Genomic DNA, 17,492 nt, shown 5'->3' on the forward strand with positions numbered 1-17,492 from the left:
TTATACACCCGTTGTCATATTACAGGATAAAAAAAAAAAATACGCACACTATCAATCTCCTTCAACAGGTTTTCAGCGAAGCCACTCTCGTCAGTGTCCTGATTTTTACAATGCCAAAATCACTGAACAACAGACAAGCATCATACGAGGCAATTTTAACAATAGCAGATGAGCAAAACGTTGTCTCTGGGCATCTGTTCCAAATGAGGTTATTAAAGCTGTGTTCCACTATGTGCGCATTTCCTTAATAAACAAGTGGTAAACGGCCTTACAGTCTTCTACATTCTCCAGATGATTCTCTTAGGGCAGGAAACAATAAAGCATACAAACAAGGACAGAGTCATGTATAAAATGAAGCATGACAATGTACATTGGTTGGAACAAGGCGGCTTTTATATCATTTTAGCACGAATTAAACTCTTAAAATTGGAGGCAGTATTTCTAACATGCTGCAGAACTAGGTGGTAACAAAAAAAATCTAAACTTTTTTACGATTTTACGCTACGGTCGCAGGTTCAAATCCTGCCTCGGGCATGGATGTGTGTGCCGTCCTTAGGTTAGTTAGGTTTAAGTAGTTCTAAGTTCTAGGGGGCTGATGACCTGAGAAATTAAGTCCCATAGTGCTCAGAGCCATTTGAACCATTTTTTTTTACGATTTTACGTTCCCCCTCACCCTTCGTTACCATCCGACAGATGGACGACCATCCACAGTGTCACATGCCTTGACGTCATGAAACATTGCTGCGATGTTTAGAACTTAATCCAGGACACTGGTCCAAAGACTGCTAATAAGGAAGTTAAATCCACCAACTCTCCTCCCCTTGATGGCCAAATATGTTGTTGTAAAACGAACGACGTTCTGGATACCGTTGCAGGCAGCGTTCTTCAGGGTGGGCCGAAACGCCAATGGTTCTATTACGTTATGACACGATCACATGTCGAGAAACATCGTACTGAGAAGGATTCCGACTGCAAGGGTCTACGTTCGCATTAAGAAAATTGTGTTTGCCGTTGGAGATAAAAGACTCGTACATCCAGTGCTTGCCACGTCCAGGTGATACTGAAATTGGTATCTGTTTTTCTTCATCATACACCTTGAACTTTAAATTGAAATAATTGAATATGGTTCGGAGGACTGTGTCAAGCTGAAACGTAGGATCTAGTACTTTTTAAATGGGTACTTAAGAACTAGCGATAAGGACCAATATGAATAAGTAGGGAATCAATTGCTTGGGAAATTTAAACCGACGTCGTAACAGTTCTGTAGATGAGTGTTATCTGGGTCCAAAGTACGGGTTGATGACACGTGTTAGTTGTTGTTGTTGTTTTTTGGTGAAGAAACCAGACAGCGAGGTCATCGGTCCCATCGGATGAGGGTAGAACGGGGAAGGAAGTCGGCCGTGCCCTTTCAAAGGAACCATCCTGGCATTTGTCTGGAGCGATTTAGGGAAATCACGGAAAACCTAAATCAGGATGGCCGGACGCGGGATTGAAACGTCGTCCTCCCGAATGCGAGTCCACGTGTTAGTGTGGTGGCGTTCAAACTGAAGCACATCAGCTCGAATTCCAGTGGCAGAATAAAGTTTCATCTCCAGCACTTGGCTGGCTAGGGAAATTGACGTGATTGAGTATTCACTACAATGCTACCTACTTCCCAGTTACGTACCAAATCAGTATTCAGTATCTCATGAAAACACAACGTGTGGCATTATTTATGGCGACACAACAATCGGATAAATACGTCGAGCGCACCCGACCCACGCTGCTCTGCGATAAAAGGTTTCACGCCGTTACTTGACTCCAACCTCAGTCTTGCTTTCACTTCCATTTTTATCTACCACTGGAAAAGCCCAACATTTCATTGCTAAAGTTCTTGTCGCTGGCTTCTACAGGAACATAACTCTGTGGAAAGAACAACGTCAACATGCAACTGAATAACAATATCCACGTCCGGACTCACAATGCCTCGCTTCACTCGTAATAGTCTTAACTGGGCAACAGATTTTCTGTGACCCCCTTAAATGTTTCCCTAATGATGTGTTTCTGAGCTATGATTATCACAGCAATACAGACGATGCTTGTGACATAAAATCTACCAGCTTGGATAACGATTTTCTCTTCGATTTTTCAGCTACAATGAAACTGTCATTTTATTATGTTGTAGGATATTGCCACCCATATGGTCGAAATAGCACACAGGACGGTACTTTGGAAAAGAAGAAGTGCTGAATGATATGGACTGAGGCGACAATAGCTGTGGTATACCTCCTCATATCGTGCCGAACCTCCTTTTGTACGGCGTAGTGCAGCAAATCGGCGTGGCATGTATCCAACGAGTCGTTGGGAGTCCCCTGCCTCTATAGCTGCCCATAATTCCGAAAGAGTTACCGGTGCAAGATTCCGTAAATCTTCAATTCGCTTGAAGAGTCCAGGATGTTCTTCAAATTGCAAACAATTCTGGCCCGGTGACACGGCACATTGTTATCCATAACAATTATGTCGTTGTTTGGGAACATGAAGTCCATCAAAGCCCGCAAATGGTCTCCAAGTACACGAACATGTCCATTTTCAGTCAATAATGTGTTCAGTTGGACCAGAGGACTTGATCCACTCCATGTAAATACAACCCATACCATTATAAAGCCACCCTCAGCTTGCACAGTGTCTTGTTGACAACTTGGGTTCACGGCTTCGTGGGGTATGCACCACACTCAAACCCCACGATCAGTTCTTACCTACTGAAATTCGGATTCATCTGACCAGGCCATGGTTTTCCAGTAGACTATGGTCCAACCGATATGGTCACGAGCCCTGGGGAGCCACTACAGGCATGTCGTACTGTTAACAAAGCCCTCGCATCGGTCGTCGTGTACCATAGCCTATCAACGCCAAAGTTAGCCTCACTGTCCTAATGGATACATTCATCGTACGTTTCACAGTGGTTTCTGCCCTTATTTCACGCAGTGTTGCTTTTCTGTTGCCACTGAAAAGTCTACGCAAATGCCGCTGCTCTCGGTCGTTAAGTTAAGACCGCCACCCACTGCATTGTCCCTGATGAGACGTAATGCCTCAAATTTCGTATTCTCGGCACACCCTTGACATTGTGGATCTCAGAATGTTGAACTCCCTAATGATTTCCGAAATGGAGTCTCCCATGTGTGTAGCTCCAACTGCCATTCTGTGTTCAAAGCTAATTCCCGTCGTGCATCCAAAATCACATAGGAAACCTTTTCACTTGAATCGCCTGAGTACAAATTACTGAACCTCCAATGCACTGTCCTTTAATGCCCTGTGTACATGATACTACCGCCATCTGTAAATATGCATATCGGGATCCCAGGACTTTTCTCGCCTCAGGGTAATTAGAAAATACTGTTGTTTACGGCTCTCGTTTTTGCGTTTATAATAAGCTATTCTTTTAGCGTGATTGCTAAATGAAAACAGAAAAGTAGGAAAAGTGAAGTTCTGTGCTATTCTAACAATCAACTGCTGAACTTAAGTAGTTGTGACACGGGCTCATACCTGTGACTAACGATCGACTTAGAAATTTTGGGGCTCTGGCACGTTTACTATCGACGAATAACCATTTAACTTCCTAAAAAGTTCTTTATTTGACTCCACTATTGGTTTCAGCTTTTATATTGAAGCCATTTTCTAGTGGAATCAGAAACCGACATTGTGTTAAATACAACCAAACGTTGTACATAATTTTATAATTAAAATTTATATAGTTTACATTAAGGAGTTTCAACACCAAAAATCTTCAGTTACACACATGTGCAGTCAGGACAGATAAAAAGAAAAATATAGATTACACTGTGTGGCACTGAAGTAACGTCAAATTATTGCGAAAGTAAAAGTGGGACAACATTAAAAGCTATGTGCCCAATAACGTCGTAGGAAAAATGGCGTCATATTGACTTTTTAGAAATCTTAAATTTTATGCTTCCTGTCAATGGACAGGTTTCATTTAAAAAACGCAATGCACATGTCGCGTATACATCTTAACCGTCACCGGTACGTTTTTTAGCACACATCATTCACACAACGCAAGCCTCATAACAAAACGGTGACTTATACAAAGCTACTATGACTGTAAGGACAAATGCGAAGGAATTTGAAAACATGATACAAGGCACACACAGAATTAAAAAGGATATAAATACGAAGGGGTACAAAAAAAAAAAAATCATTGCCGGGGGCGGAGCTTGAGTAGTACGCATTTCTGCCGCTAGGTGTGTATAGCGCAACTCATTGCCAGTTCAGTGCCGCCTATGTTTAGACCTGGCTTTTTCTGTTCGTCTACAGTGATTGTTTTTGCTAGCGCTGTTTCGTTCTTATTTCGTTTTTTATGATAGTAAGTTTAAGTGAACTATGTGCAGCTATGAAATATTGTTTTCTACTCAGTAAAATGTTGCTGAACTTGTTTTAATGTTGAAAACAGCTTACCAGGATGACGCTATGGGAAAAACTCAAGTGTACGAGTGATTTGCTCGATTTAAAACTGGTGATATGTCGATTGATGACAAACCTCATTCTAGAAGTCCACTAGCTGCCCGAATCGACGAAAATATTGAAAAGATTCAAGAGCTTGTGCTCACAGACTGTCGGCAGGCAACTGATCAATCGTCAGAGATTCGGGGTTATCTCAGTTCAGTGAATTTTAGCGGAAAATTTGGGAATGAAAAGCGTTGCTGCCAAGATTATTCTTCGGATTCTGACTGACAATCAAAATGGAAATCGAGTTGAAACATGTCGTGCTTTGAAACAACAGCTTGAAACTGATATAGATTTTCTGTCGAAGGTTGATTGATGATGAATCACGGTTACGACCCAGACACAGAGCAACAGCCATCCCATCGGAAGACGTCATTATCACCTCATCCAAATAAATGTCGTCATATCAAATCATGCATTAAAACAATGCTGGTTTGCTTTTTTGAGGCCAAGGGCCTAGTTCGTTCAGGGTTTGTTCCCCCAGGTGAGACCGTCAATCAAACCTTTTATTTGGAAGTTTTAAGAAGATTGTGCAACAGTGTTCGCTCAAGGAGACTGTCTCTTCCACCACGACAATGAACCTGTACACACCGCCATCTCTATTACAGAATTTTTGGCTAAAACTGGCATGGTTCCGCTGCCCCACGCACTTTACTAGCCTGACCTGGCTCCGTGCGGCTCTTTCTTAATTCCATGCATGAAAATACCAATTTGACAACATGGAAGAAGTTAAGAAAAAAACGAGAGAGGAGCTGAAATAATTCCGGTTTGTTTCGGGTACCCGCTAGTATGTAGACATTAACGCACATTCTTAGCTGACCTCATACAAGTTTATCATAAAGTGCGCAGCATCGAAAATGACCTCGTAATTCTTCATACTGTGAAAAAGGGGTGCTTTATGTGCATGAGTAGGGTGGGGAAAATAAAACTGACCCGGAAAATATGTATAAGACTGACGCGAAATTGACACTCGGTAATGAACAGTAGAATTGCTCACCACAGAAAGTGCTGGAAAGCGTAATTTAAAGGAACCAGTCGGTTGCAAGGTGCTGCCACTATTTTCTGTTTCTTCTATATCTTTATTCGTTGTACCCAAAAATTCAATCAATAATTCTTTGAAGTATTTTTCCTTAGTCTGGATACTCATGCAGTTAATTTGTTAAGTTTCTTTAGAATTTTTTTTCAGTGTTTTCAGTATCTTCCTTGCCTCTGAGCTTCTCTTAGGTTCAATTAGATTATTCACTTTATTGCAGGTATTTTCCCAGTTCTTAATTTTTTGCTTCTGTCACAATTTTCCTAATTTTTGCTTGTTGTTCTCTTAATTCTGTCTTATGCTGGATACTTTGTGTATTTAGCTACTTTAAATATTTTTCTTTCTTTATTTGCACCATTTTCACTATTTCTGTATAAAAATAGTGTAAAGATGTTTTTGTTCATACTCAATTTCTTCGCCCATGGCTTCCTTGGCTGCCTCATGTAGATCATTAAGTATATATTTATATTGTATATCTGTATTGTCAAATTGTGTTTCAGTTAACCTTTCACCTAATCTTTTTTGAATAGAAACACTGTACTTTCATTTTCTAGACTATGTGCACCATACTTTGGGATTATTACTTCAGTTTTAAAATCTTCCTCCTCATTAACAATTTCTTCTTTACTTTTTATATCTACATATGGAAACACAATTTTACAGTTAACCAAAAGATGATCACTCTGGATTACTCCTCTGCATGCTCTGATGTCTTGTGTTTTTAAAACTGTTTTTTGCTGAATTGTTATGTAATCAGTTATTGATTTTAATTGTAATGTTTCCTAATGCCATGTATATTTATGAATTTCTTTATGTGGATCGAAACCATGCAAATTTTGTTGTGAGTTTTTTTCACATAGTGGTAAATTAATTAATCTTAGCCCATTATGATTTACTATGTTTTCTCCATGTGGTCCTACTATTTTATTTCCTACTTGTCATCCTGTTCTACTTTTGAAATATCCAATAATCATTATTTCTCTTGTATTTCCTATCCCTTCTACAAAGACATTTAATTTATCGAAGAATGTTTCTTTGGGATGATCTACATAGACTCCTATTATAGTAGTGTTATGTCCATATAAAGTTATGTTCACTTTAATCAGATCTTCATCAATAGGTTCCCAACTTGTAATATGTTTCTGCAATTTTTTCTTAATATTGAGACTCCTCACTTTGCCCTTTGATGTTTTTGAAACTCGCTGTATAAGTGTATATAGGATCATTTATTTTCTATGCTACTTCCCTTCTTTTTTGTTTCTGATAACACAATGTTCTGATATCTTTTTTTCTAACTATCTAATTTATTTCCCCTTCTTAATTCCTTAGTCCTCTAATGTTCCATGTTTCAGTTTTCATAATCCGTTTCCATAGCTTTCTGTTCACTATTTAATATGTCAGGCTATATTACCTTGGATCTTTTAGCATTGCATTTTTTCCATTGAATGGGGAATTGGTCTGCTGCATCAATCCGCAACCTGCAGGACTAGGTTATTTTTAATTCAAATTTGTCTTCATTTGGCCTTTGATAATCCAATATCTAACTACAAGACAGCAACTGCTAGTTTGGTCCATCCCAGGTATTTTATTTCCTCACTGTATCCAGCGAGCATTCCCCCTATCCGCCATTGGGGAGGCTCTCGAGAGGAGACTAGCAACTCCATTTCCTGAAATAGATCATAAATTTAGGCGACAAAATATTTACAATAGGTGAAGAAGATGGATGTCTCCACAGTCCAGGGACAGATAAATATCAGGTAAGTGCAGCTTCCCGGCTGATAGAGAAACTGTGATAGGCAGTACATTCCAGTTTTTATCCACTACCGTTGCAGAAATTATGACAGACGCGAGCTGAAGACTTCACTCCTGTTCTTCCCGATCGCAGTTTAGTGTATTGACTATGTGGCTTGTCCGTAATGTACTACCTAAATTACGTTCAAATGGTTCAAATGGCTCTGAGCTCCATGGGACTTAACATCTATGGTCCTCAGTCCCCTAGAACTTAGAACTACTTAAACCTAACTAACCTAAGGACAGCACACAACACCCAGCCATCACGAGGCAGAGAAAATCCCTGACCCCGCCGGGAATCGAACCCGGGAACCCGGGCGTGGGAAGCGAGAACGCTACCGCACGACCACGAGATGCGGGCTCCTAAATTAAGTGAACAGTTTTATGTAATTACTCATGCCATCACTGCTGGCTGAGCTGTCTATGAAAGACAAATTGTTGAAAAGTTTATTCCAACATATACTCTTCAAACAGATGTATACCCTAATTATTAATCGATCCAACATCTTGAATACAGGTCTCTGTGGAATTCTTTAGATCTTTTCATGAGTTTAAAACAAGCAAAACAATCATCAACCCAATGTTAGACTGGAACTCCTCAGTGATTTACTAGGTTTGCTTCTACTGTAACTGGAATGCCTTTGCACATAGTTACGTGAAAAGTTACAAATTTTATTAATATGTAGATCTAATAAATAAGCCAGCATTTCATGACTATAAACCATTAACACTCACACTAGTAATTTCACGCAAGTAGTTTCCCTGACCGAGCTATGAGATGCAGTTCTGAGAGAAAGAGAATTTACGACGGCACGCCACGCGATCCCACGCGCGGCTGAAACTTCACAGTAGGGCACACAGAGGACACAATGAGACGCCGGAGCCACTGCGTAAGACGCCGCCAAAGTAGTCCTTGTCCCTGCTTTTAAGGACGACCCTTCGGAAAGCCCTTCTACAAGAACATAGCGGGAAATGGCAGATAAAACGTCCAGAGGAACCAAACTCACAGCATTGGTGACTTACTGTAGCCACATGTGTTAAAAACTTGCATGAAAGAAAAAGCTGTGTATCTCAGTATTACGTAGGAGAAGTTAAACTTTGCCCTACGAAAGAAATGACGCCTGCGATAGGATACAAAAACTCTAGTGGGTGGAGTTATAACGCTGGCCGGTGTGGCCGAGCGGTTCTAGGCGTTTCAGTCTGGAACCGCGCGACCGCTACGGTCGCAGGTTCGAATCCTGCCACGGGCATGAATGTGTGTGATGTCCGTAGGTTAGTTAGGTTAAAGTAGTGCTAAGTTCTAGAGGACTGATGACCTTAGATGTTAAGTCCCATAGTGCTCAGAGCCATTTGGAGTTATAACGAGTACGATTGTTCCGATAGGCCAGAAAGAAAACAAGTGGCCACCAGCTTTGATACAGGCAGAATAATTGGCTCCTCTCTTGCAGAAAATCGTCGAGTGTCTGAGCAAGACGATGTGCGCCGCACTGAGACAACTGCGAGAGTCATTATGGAACACTTGTTCACATGGTTGTCTTAACTGATAAGGAGCTAACCTGAAAAGTGTCCTAGTACGGAGAATTGCACTGAGCACTGACAGTTAACGCTTGCAAGTGATTTGAGGGTAATGACATATGCACTATTCCAGCCAAATAGTGCGTATCATATCAATTAACTTAAAAAAAAACTAAACCCCTCCCGAACGGACCATGAAGGCCCAATGGTACCGCCCGGCCGCCATGTCATCCTCAGACCGTAGGCACGCAGATATGGAGGAGCATGTGGTCAACACACCTCTCTCCCGGACTTACGTCAGTTTCCGAGATCCGAGCCGCTACTTCTTAATCAAGTAGCTCCTCAGTTTGCCTTACAAGGGCTGAGTGTACCCGCTTGCCAACAGCGCTCGGCAGACCAGATGGTCACCCATCCAAATGCAAGCCCAGACTGACAGCGCTTAACTTTGGCGATCTGACGGGAACCAGTGTTACCACTGTGGCAAGGCTGTTGGCGTCAATTAACTTAGCTACGCAATAAATAGGAGTCTTGGCTTCACCAAAGATGTAGGAAATTTATCAGTCTGATGTTTAACAGCCGAGAGAGATTTAGAATAGATTCTCAGATTCACAGCTCGCTCCGAGTGCCGCTACTGCCGCCACCTACGCAAGGTAATCACATGCGCTAGTGATAAGCCAGCAAGTCATATTCAGTTAACACTCAGAACTGCGCTCGTCTCCACCTACCCTAACTTTCGTACATTCAACCATGACCTGTATTAAACACACTCACAATTGTTGGGCTTAATTGAAGCAAACATGCAAGACTTCCGTGCTAACGAAAATGATTGATCAGCCATTGTACAGTGTTTTATACTACGGCTTGTTGAATTGTTTTAATTGTGTACTTTTTTTAATTGTTCTTTACCCAACCCAATGCAATTTTGGATATTTTCATTGTGCATTTTAGCGTAATTGATATCTCTGGCTCCAATTGTATTTAATTTGTTCCTGTTTTTGGTCATTAACCATCTTACCATCAAAGTGTCTTATAATAGTTAGGGATGTCGCTTCACAGTTGTGAACAACCAATTTCAATATTTTACCATGCTGTAAGTAATTTTGCTAACATTGCTGTCATGAGGTCATACGAGGGGTGAATGAAATGTAATGCCTCCATCTTCGTTAATTGGGTGGGAATATTTTAATAAATCAAACGCAGAAACAATCCTTAGAATCTAATCTTTAATTACCAATATTCACTTTTCCACGTTATCACCAGCCAACTGGATCCATTTCTGCCAACTATGGACAAGTTTTCTGAAGCCGTCACGGAAGAAGTCGACACTCTGTTTCCGTAGCCACAATCTCATAGTCTCATCAACGTCTTCATCAGCAGCATAATGATGTCCTCGCAGGTCGTCTTTCATTTTCGGGAACAGACTGAAGTCAGACGGTGCTACATCTGGACTGTATGGAGGATGCCGTACGGTCGTGAGATTCAGTCTCTGAAGTTCTGTTGTCGTGACACGTGAAGTGTGTGGTTTGGCATTTTCATGCTACAGCAAAACATTTCCATTTTCCTTTAGGACCCTTGTTAGCCGTCGTTTCTGAGTTCGCAGCGTTGTGATGCAACGCTCTGAATTTATTGTTGTTCCACGATCATTTGAAATCAACATGGATACTCCATCTGCTCCCAGAACACTGTGGGCATTATTTTTCCAGCTGAGAGCTGCGTCTTGAATTTCTTTTTCTGGGGCGGGTCTTTGTGTCGATATTCCATAGACGTTTCCTCTACGGGTTGTAATGTGACCACGTTTTGTCTCCAGTCGCAACTGAAAGGAGAAAAGCGTCACCTTCATTCTTGTAACGCGAGAGGAGTTTCTGGCAAATTTCAAGTCTATGCGCTTTCATTTCAGGAGTCAGCATCCGGGGTACCCATCGTGCACAGATCTCCCGACAGTCAAGCAAAGCAATAATGTGACACACACGTTCTTGTGAAATACCGTTTGTGCTTGCAGTTTCTCTCTGACTGATACGACGATCGTCCTGAATCAATCTGTCAACAATTTGCATGTGAAACTCGGTGGTTGCTGTCATAGGACGTCCAACTTTGTCGCGCAGGTCAGATGTTCCCACCTCAACATTTTTAAACTTACTCGCCCAACGACGCAGCCGGCCGGAGTGGCCGAGCGGTTCTAGGCGCTACAGTCTGGAACCGCTACGGTCACAGGTTCGAATCCTGCCTCGGGCATGGATGTGTGTGATGTCCTTATGATAGTTAGGTTTAAGTAGTTCTAAGTTCTAGGGGACTGATGACCTCAGAAGTTAAGTCCCATAGTGCTCAGAGCCATTTTGAACCAACGACACACGGTAATCACATCAACACAATCACCATAAACTGCTTTCATTCTCTGATGAATCTCCTTTGGGGTGACATCTTCTGCTGTCAATAATTCAGTGACTGCACCTTGTTTAAATCGTATTGACCGACCGTCTGCGCAGGGTTCCATACATTACACTGTAACAACACAACCGTTCAATGCTAAGGCTTCCTGCCAACTGGAGCTGTAGAGAAGAGGCTACGGAACAAGCTAGTACCTGCCGCATATCAATGCTGCCAATGTTGAAGAATTACGGAAGTGGAGGCATTACTTTTCAGTCAACCCTCGTACTTAGAGTAAAAATAAACCTTAATAACGAAAATCTAAGATTTTAATTTTTTGCTAACATATAGTTACGCCTGAACCCGTACACTAATTTCTGTTAGCAATAACGTTTCCTTTACAGGGAGTGTAGTGGAACCGATATTGAGAGCAATGTCTGATTGCACCACTGTCCATACTGTTGCACTCCTCTGAACTCTGCATGCATAAGATGCTATCTTCCTACCTTGCAGGCCATAGGTTCCACACCAAATTCCTAAAACACTCACAGAGTGTCCTTGTTTTACCGAGGTAGGAAGATAAACCAGAACAGTGTCACACGTGTTAGACTGTATTAAAAGTCGTGTAAGAATCATGGTAGGAAGCTATGATCGATTCCCTAACTTTAGATACGCATACTCACTCTTCAACTATGAGCAACTACCTTATTGTCCATAAATTAGCAATTTATCATACTTGTAACAAATTAATAGAAACGCGAAGTTACCCCGAATATCCTGTAGACAGATATGTATACAACTATACAAACTTTGGAAGTCGCTGATCACTGTACAGCAAGAGGTCACTTATAATCTATTTTTCTCTCTCTTTTTAGATTCGCAATGTGAGTCATTATGAAAAATGTGTGATGTCTGTATGAGACAAGATTCTCAGTATCTTGATGGAAAGGAGATTAACATAAATTTCTTGTCTTTTTTGTTTTTAGTTCTATGCTTGCATTTTATTCCACCTGTACACAAACTAAGTCATAAAGGAAGCTAAGGAGAAATTTACAAAAGGAAGAAAATAAAAATTTAAAAAAATTACCAATGACATTGTGAAGAACGGAACGGGATAGTGTATTGATAAGAAGTTATGAGACGGAAATCAACAAATGTAAAGCAGTGGAATGTAGTAGAAGTACTGTAGTTGACGCTGAAGGAATTAGACTAGGAAAAAGACACGCTGCAAATAGTGGAAGAGTTTTGACATTTGCACAGTCAACTAAGTGACGGTGGCAAAAGTAACGGAGTTTGATTCCATGAGAACAACTGTGCCCCACGATGTAATCCAGGACAGAAAGAAGGTCAGCATTGGTCGTAATATCATCTGTATTTTGTTTCGGATCTAGATATCAGGTAACAGTGCGCTATAGGTAGTTATGTAGACTCAGCATAGTTATAATGACAGATTTTACAATATCATGTTGGCACTTACAAGCATCAGTTCGACTGATGCTTGTAAATGCCAACACTATATTGTAATATGTGTCGATATAACTACGCTGAACCAGCATCACTACCTACAACGTATTGATGATACCTGCGCTGCTAGCTGAAATCTAAATCTGCAGTAAAATACAGATAATATTAAGGCCGATACTGATCATCTTTCGGTTCTGAAGGTATAAATAAGATATGGAAATGACGTGTTGAAAGTAGTAGCCAAGGTATGCTATTCGGACAGCAAAAGAACTGATGATGGGAAAAACTGTGAGGATATAAAATGCAGACTGACAGTAGCAGAAAAAGCCTTTCTGAAAAAGAAAGTATGTTAAAATTTAATATAAATTCAAGTGTTAAGTCTTTCCTGGAAGATTATATGTGGAGTTCAAACTGTTTCAAGTGGCTCTAAGCACTAACGGACTTAACATCTGAGGTCATCAGTCCCCTAGACTTAGGACCACTTAAACCTAACTAACCTGAGGACATCACACACATCCATGCCCGAGGCAGGATTCGAACCTGCGACCGTAGCAGCACCGCGGTTCCGGCATGAAGCGCCTAGAACCGCTCGGCTACAGCGGTGCCCTATACGTGGAGTGTAATCATATTAGGACGTGTAATATGAACCACAAACGTAGGGGTAAGAAGGAAGCAGGAGTTTTGGAAATGCGGCTCTACAGAAAAATGGCTAGGATTACATGTGTAGCCGAATAACGAATGGAGAAGTTCTGAATGGAAACAGGAGAAAATAAATTTATGTCACAAATTGATTAAAGGAAAGTACAGGTGCGGTTAAAGAAATAGCTAATATGATGTCGGAGGGAACCATAAGGGGCAAAAATTATAGACCGCAACTCAGACTGGACTACATTAAACAGGTTAAAATGTATGTAGGTAGCAGTAGCTATGTTGACGTAGACAGACTTGCACAGGGTAGACAAGCGTGGAGAGTTGCATACAACCAAACTCTGTACTGAAGACCACAACAACAAATGCTACTGAAGCTCAGGAGTCGTTTCATCTTCGTCATAGTATCATCATCATGGTTAAACACGAATAGAAAACGAAAGGTAAATGAAGAACATTCACAGCGTAGAAGTTTCGCCTAAGCGTCTGTGCGACATCAGGTAAGCTAAAAATTGTGAAGAGTGAGAGAAGCTCCTTCTGAAACTAATCTGCAGCGATCAGTGGCTACGAATTACGCACACAGGTCTCGCCACAGAGGCATATCAAGAATAATAGCATCACAACGTATTACACATAATCAGATGAAGTGTCAATGTCGATCTGATAAATTAAAAGTCAGGGAAAAAAGGAAAATCAAATTGCACTAACAGAAAATAGAAATTTTACTAACATAAATTATTTTAGAAATTGCTATGTTAAAATCTATTGACGGTTTTGCTTACTTATTTGTCGTAGCAGATTAATCTCGGATGAAACTCAAGTTCTTGTTGTAGGACTGATTGCCATTCTGTTCCAAAAGTGAGTGTTACAACGGTATACAAACGTTTAATAATCGATACTGCACATCCCTGAAGTAAAGGTCATAACGTAATACGTGAGCTAATATTCTGTCATCTATGTCACCTATTAAAATATTATGTTTACGCGTTATGCAGACGAATTTACTGAGACAACTACAACTGTAATTTCGATAGTTAGACCCGATACAATCAAGTTAAAGTGAATAAACGCGGCAAATATGTATTAACAGCAGATGACGAGAGCACTACGTTATAAACATATAAAATGTAACATTTGTAGCAGCAGTAGATTCCCATCTCTCCAATTTGCTGGACTTGAAAATTTAAACTATTCAAAACTATCTGATCCTGTACATAAAATTTTAAAATTAATCTATATGAAACTGATTTTACCAATAGCTGTTAACCCCCGTTTGACGTCTAAATGATACTTGAGAAGAAAAAAAAATTATTGAGAAAATTGATAGTGGCGAGAATATAATTTTCGTTTATGGGACGAATAGCACAGCCACTTTTAGTGCAAAACAGTGAAACTTACTTCTAGTGTGCAAGAAATGGAAAGGAAAGCGATGTCATTATTAAACTGAAACCATCGGTGTCGTCATTGTCTCAAAGAGTACACAGAAATCACTGAAAATTTGCAGCGGCCATGAGGAAAGAAGAACCAATTATATGAATGTGTGGTGCCTGTTCTTTCGGATATGTCATATAATTCACATAACTGTTTCGCTGGATGGACAATTAATCCGTGACTTTCAGTGTGGATGCACAATTATTTTCGACTTCTTGTGAGACTCTCAAAAGTAGCGAGCATGGAGGACATGACGCGGACTGTGGGTGGCTGGCGCTGGCTGACAGTGTGGGTCGGTCGGGAGGCGTACCGAGGGATTTCGCGCAATTGCGATAAAGACTGTGTCCGAATGACGCAGTGGTTAACCTAAACACCTATTATGCAGGGGATCCCGAGCCGACACAAATTTTCACTCGTCGCCGCTGATTCCGTATAAAATCTCGATGCAGCTGACATCAGTAGTCGTTTCCCTTCCTTTCTCCATAATCCACTTTCAGTTTACGTAGTAAGAAAGAAGAATCGTTTCTTATCTGAAATGTGAACATCAATTTGACTCCCATTCCGTAGGCATAACGTTCTCAGCGTTAGATGATAATAACTGAATGTGGGTCAATGGCCGAGAGAAAATCTCTCGATTGGATGCCACTTCGGCGACTTGCTTGCCCGTAATCTACCTGCCAAACAACCAGAGATACGAGACCTACAGTTTAACGTGAAATCCGAACCATGTGTGGTTCCCGGCGACTCTTTCGTCGTCGAGAGGTGAAATTCCTGTTTTCCGACAGGGATTCGATCCGCCTTCCTCTCGGTTTCCAACCGCTAGACTACCAGGCCCAATGCAGCATCAAATGAAGCAAGATAATAGACCAAAACTTTTTAACCGAATAATTACGGGAAAAAGTTCAGGCGAAACGGTGAAAAATATCATTCAAGTCATAGAACGCTATTATCAGCTATATCACGACTTCACAGAATTGTGAACGTAGTAAAGAAAACCGCAGAAGAGACTCGTTTTTTACGCAGGAGGTTGTGAGGAAGATAAAAGAGACATTTCGATTATCAGAGGGAGAGAGGAGTAGAATGTATAGCAGTTAGCATAGATAGAGAGAAAAAGAAAGGAGCCAAGGAGACGGAAAACTCTGCTACAGGTTTTTCAATAAACTGTACTAGCTATGCAAGAACGTCATACTGTAATACGCTCACACCCCAAGAATATCTGTATTTATACTTCTTTTCTTTGTGCAGTGTTCAGTTTGGTCCGATACTGTTCTCTAAGCTTGTCTGTTCTGTGAATGTCTCACCATCTCTTCATAAGTGCTTAAATGTACATCACTTTGAACCTGTTGACTGTAGACCAGCTTTGATTTCCCTTCACAATTTCTCCTTCCTCACCCCCCTCTCCACCTCCCCCTCCCCCCAATTCATTTCATTATCAAGTTATCCTTTCCTCAGTGTCTCAGATCGTGTCTTACCAACCGAATTTCTCTTTCCGCCAGACTATGCCATAAAGATCTTTACGCCTTTTGTGGCGTCGGTACATGTTCTTTGGTTAGTTAGTTATGTAAGTAGGCTGTTTAGGTTCTTATATTGGTAACGCCGCCGCTACGTAGCGCTCTGTATGAAAATCACTGGCTGTGCTGTGTGCAGTCTGTGGCTAGTTTGCATTGTTGTCTGCCATTGTAGCGTTGGGCAGTTGGCAGTTAACAGCGCGTAGCGTTGTGCAGTTGGAGGTGAGCCGCCAGCAGTGGTGGATGTAGGGGGAGAGATGGCGGAGTTTTGAAATTTGTAAGACTGGATGTCATGAACTGCTATATACATTATGACTTTTGAACACTATTGAGGTAAATACATTGTTTGTTCTCTATCAAAATCTTTCATTTGCTAACTATGCCTATCAATAGTTAGTGCCTTCAGGAGTTTGAATCTTTTATTTAGCTGGCAGTAGTGGCGCTCGCTATATTGCAGTAGTTCGAGTAACCAAGATTTTTGTGAGGTAAGTGATTTGTGAAACGTATAGGTTAATGTCTGTCAGGGCCATTCTTTTGTAGGGATTTTTGAAAGTCAGATTGCGTTGCGCTAAAAATATTGTGTGTCAGTTTAAGCACAGTCATGTACAATTTTTCTAAGGGGACGTTTCAGTTAGTTAGTTGCGTGTTCCATTGATCAATAGCATGGAAAAACCGTTATGATCTAGAGCGTGTCAATGCGATCTGCTCATCCAGCGTCAACATTCTTTGTTACACTACATTCTGTTTCTCTTCTTGTCTGTTTTTCGTTGTCAATGTTTCGTAAAGCTATAATCTAGACAAATACTTTCAGAAAAGATTCCTAATTTTTAAATTTATACTAGATTAGTGACCCGCCCCGACTTCTCACGGGTAGCGCTAACAAACGAAACTCCCCATCGTACCCCTCTCCGATTTAGTGGTAAGATGACCTAGTTCATAGCACGTCAAAAACTGAACACAGATCAAGGATGAAAACAGTAAGAATGTGTACTGAACAGTGAAAAAAGAAGCAAAATCGAAACAGTGAACGGTTCAAGCTCAAGATGAGCAACATCGAGGGAATTCAAATAGCCACGGCGTTCTAGTTGTCTAGTCACAGTGTGGGTCTGCGAAGGGGGATATCTAGGTTCAAATCTCCCCTGTTTCCCATACTTATTTTTAACAAAATTATGAACTGTCCGTCCGGTCATTGACGTGTCTATTCGCTGTATTGAGATTTGTGTCTGTGTCGTGGTGTAACG

At 41.0% G+C, this 17,492-nt stretch overlaps 1 pseudogene; it reads right to left on the bottom strand.

Moving 5' to 3' along the window:
• Positions 1–9,212: 9,212 nt before the first annotated feature.
• LOC126424545 (5S ribosomal RNA) lies at positions 9,213–9,330 on the bottom strand (annotated as a pseudogene).
• Positions 9,331–17,492: the final 8,162 nt, after the last annotated feature.

The sequence above is a fragment of the Schistocerca serialis genome, chromosome 1, assembly GCF_023864345.2.
Source record: "Schistocerca serialis cubense isolate TAMUIC-IGC-003099 chromosome 1, iqSchSeri2.2, whole genome shotgun sequence".
Classification (NCBI taxonomy): Eukaryota; Metazoa; Arthropoda; class Insecta; order Orthoptera; family Acrididae; genus Schistocerca; species Schistocerca serialis.